Here is a 4273-nt window from a genome sequence, read left to right as displayed (position 1 = left end):
AATATGGATGTAGCAACTGCATATTTCCCCTTTAACACCACACATCAGTTCAACAACTGCAGAGTTTATGCCTCTGTTTTTAAGACAGTACTTACTAGTGTTAATCAGGGCCCGGTTTCTCAAAACCATCTTACTGCTAAGTTCATCATTAGAACCATTGGATGCCTTAAGGTGCCTTTGGGAAACCGGAACCAGATATTCAGTTCCCTCTTCTTCCTCCTCCTTTTTCGATGCGACAGTCATCTCCCCCTCCTCTTCTTTCACTCTGAACAAGTCTTCCTCTTCTTTCACTGTAACGTCCTCCTCCTCTTTCACTCTGAACGCGTCTTCCTCTTCTTTCACTGTAACATCCTCCTCCTCTTTCACTCTGAACGCGTCTTCCTCTTCTTTCACTGTAACATCCTCCTCCTCTTTCACTCTGAACGCGTCTTCCTCTTCTTTCACTGTAACATCCTCCTCCTCTTTCACTCTGAACGCGTCTTCCTCTTCTTTCACTGTAACATCCTCCTCCTCTTTCACTCTGAACGCGTCTTCCTCTTCTTTCACTGTAACATCCTCCTCCTCTTTCACTCTGAACGCGTCTTCCTCTTCTTTCACTGTAACATCCTCCTCCTCTTTCACTCTGAACGCGTCTTCCTCTTCTTTCACTGTAACATCCTCCTCCTCTTTCACTCTGAACGCGTCTTCCTCTTCTTTCACTGTAACATCCTCCTCCTCTTTCACTCTGAACGCGTCTTCCTCTTCTTTCACTGTAACGTCTTTCTCTTCTTCTTTCACGGTAACAGCTTCACCCTCTACTTGTTTTTGTATTGTAACATCCTCCTCTTCCTCCTCCTCTTTCACTAGAGCTTCTTTCTCCGTCCAGCAGACCTCCTCTTCTTTAGCAGGAGGAGAGTAGCTTAGTGACCTCATGGTCGGGGATGTTAGCTAGCTAGGCTAGTGCTAACTTAACCAGCCAGCTAGCTGACCAATAACAACAACACCGTAAATATGAAATTAAATGGGATAACTAACTAGACGACAGAAGTGGGTTTAAAACACAGTGGCTAATATACACGAAAGCGTCTAAAGAGCTTTATTGGTTGGGCTATTTTGTCTAGCAAGCTACCGAGGTGTCTGACTAACTGTTGCTGCTGTTGAAAGAAGCGTCCCGTCCACTAGATTATACGTCACACTAGCAGCATAGCCTTAAAGTCCCACATCGCCATCTGCTGACTGGAGTGGGTAACGAAGTTGAGTAAAATGTAGATTTTATTTTCAGAATAAAAGTTCAAGGGTAGGAAGCCAATGTAACAACACAGTGTGGTTAAATACTTAGTAACTTAGTTGTAGTCACGATCTGATTACCTATTAAGTACAAACAGTTATGTTTTAGCATTATTACATATTTATTCACTTATTTCCGGATATCTTCTAAACTACCCACAATGCATTATTTCTCAACGTCATATTGATGTACTCTTTTTTTATTTATTGTTTAAAATATGTTTTCTTGAACAGTAACATGCATATTGGTCTACTCTGTGCTACCGAGTTTGAACGCTATCTCTGCAGCTAGCTCAAGCTGGCTAACGTTAGCCACACCTGGACTTGTGTGGCTAAAGACTTGAACTAACCCAAGATAGACCAGAGCCTGTCGTTTCCAATAGGAGCAAATTAATCATAGTGGGCAGAACAAGCAAGGAGGTGGGCAGAGCCAAGCAGGAGCAAGAGAGGTCCTATTGGCGCGTTCTAGCATTTATTTGCATATTTCCGTTAGGGAACGCCTACTCTGCAATAACTCAATTCGCCCTTTCACTCCTTCTAAACAACACAATTATTAGAAACTTTGTCAAAGGCTAAAGTCTACAAAACGTAGTCCACTCTGTTTGACACAGATTCTAGTTTTGAAAATAGAAAACTGTATTGAGATCAACCGTTTATCATGAGAAAAATAGCGGAATATCGGCCAAAATCCATCTCGCTCCATCTTCTCCCACTGCCGGCCACTGGGCTTCCTCTCATCACCATATTTGGTAGTGAGTTGAAACGCCAACCGGATGCTTCACATTATGTTTCACATTTATACATCAGGTGAAATATCTGGCTCATTGTTCTATCTGTGGTGTGGTTGTATTATTAGGTGGTGGGCAGAAGCTGAAAAGAGCGAAGTTAATCGATGCCAGTCGAGGGAGGACCTGATTTTTTTGTATATGACAGTAAAATATTGTTATGATGACTATAACATATGTTGGCACCTTCAATTCTTGCACATTTTCGCATAAAAATATATATTTCAACACTCTAAGACCGAGACCGGGAGGAGAACAAGGGGTCCGAGACCGAGTCAAGACCGAGACTGGGAGGGGGACAAGGGGTTCGAGACCGAGTCAAGACCGAGACCGGGAGGGGGACAAGGGAGACCGAGACCGAGTCAAGACCATGCGAGTCCAATTCAAGACCATGATTGAAATTTTGTCAAATCACCACCATAATAAGAGTCCAAAATGTCCAGTATTTCTGTGTTCATATTTCAGAACAACATATGGATTCTTTAGACATTCAGATTAGTGAAAAAAATGCATGCTTTGGGAAAAAAATTATGACTAACCCAAACACATGAACAATGGGCCTTCTACGCCTTCAGAGAAGGGCTAAGGATTTATATTATAATAATAATTATACTATTATTTTCAGTGATGTTCTGATTTAATCTCTGCAGCTTTTGTTGGAAAGGAATCGGTTAACACTAAAGAGATAAAAAGATCCAGTCCGTTTTTGAAAATTTCTGGTCTCTGGGGAGATAAATGTAGCTGGCAAAGTCAGCCATTGGCTAGGTCATCAGAAGCTACATAGAAGGCATCTGCCATTCAACTGTATTAGGGCAACAATCTCTTTGAAAATTACTTCTGTGTGTGAAACACTGTTGCATTTAAAGTGGAACTGACAGCATTTTAGCAACATTCGGAAAGTATTCAGACCCCTTCCCTTTTTCCACATTTTGATGGTTGGGGAGTGTCACTGCACAGCTATTTTCCGATCTCGGCTCTGGCTGGGCCACTCAAGGACATTCAGAGACCGAAGCCACTCCTGCATTGTCTTGGCTGTGTGCTCAGGGTCGTTGTCCTGTTGGAAGGTGAACCTTCACCCCAGTCTGAAGTCCTGAGCGCTCTGGAGCAGATTTTCATCAAGGATCTCTCTGTGGGCCTCCCGAGTGGTGCAGCGGTCTAAGGCATTGCATCGCAGTGCTAGAGGCATCACTACAGATCCGGGTTCGATCCCGGGTTGTATCGCAGCCAGCCGCGACCGGGAGACCCATGAGGCGGCGTACAATTGGCCCAGCGTATTGGATGTCCTTGTCCCATCGTGCTCTAGCGACTCCTTGTGGCGGCCGGGCGCATGCACGCTGACTTCAGGTCACCAGCTGTACGGTGTTTCCTCCATTGGTGCGGCTGGCTTCCCGTTAAGCGAGCAGTGTGTCAAGAAGCAGTGCGGCTTGGCGGGTCGTGTTTCGGAGGACGCATGGCTCTCGACCTTTGCCTCTCCCGAGTCCGTACGGGACTGTAACTACCAATTGGATATCACGAAAAAATTCAATAATAATAATAAAACATGTAAAAAAGGATCTCTCTGTACTTTGCTCCATTCATCTTTCCCTCGATCCTGACTAGTCTCCCAGTCCCTGCCACTGAAAAACATCGCCACAGCACGATGCTGCCACCACCATGCTTCACCGTAGGAATGGTGCCAGGTTTCCTCCAGACATGACGCTTGGTTTCATCAGACCAGAGAATCTTGTTTCTCATGGTCTGAGAGTCCTTTAGGTGCCTTTTGGCAAACTCCAAGCGGGCTGTCATTTGCCTTTTACTGAGGAGTGGCTTCCGTCTGGCCACTCTACCATAAAGGCCTGATTAGTGGAGTACTGCAGAGATGGTTGTCCTTCTGGAAAGTTCTCCCATCTCCACAGAGGAACTCTGGAGCTCTGTCAGAGTGACTATCGGAATCTTGGTCACCTCCCTGACCAAGGCCCTTTTCCCCTGATTGCTCAGTTTGGCCAGGCGGCCAGCTCTAGGAAGAGTCTTGGTGGTTCCAAACTTCTTCCATTAAAAATGATGGAGGCCACTGTGTTCTTGGGGACCTTCAATGCTGCAGAAATGTTTTGGTACCCTTCACCGGATCTGTGCCTCCACACAATCTTGTTTCGGAGCTCTACGGACAATTACTTTGACCTCATGGCTTGGTTTTTGCTCTGACATACACTGTCAACTGTGGGACCTTATATAGACAGGTGTGT

Source organism: Coregonus clupeaformis, unplaced genomic scaffold (genome assembly GCF_020615455.1).
Source record: "Coregonus clupeaformis isolate EN_2021a unplaced genomic scaffold, ASM2061545v1 scaf0947, whole genome shotgun sequence".
Classification (NCBI taxonomy): Eukaryota; Metazoa; Chordata; class Actinopteri; order Salmoniformes; family Salmonidae; genus Coregonus; species Coregonus clupeaformis.
Note: the sequence above shows the minus strand (reverse complement) of the source record.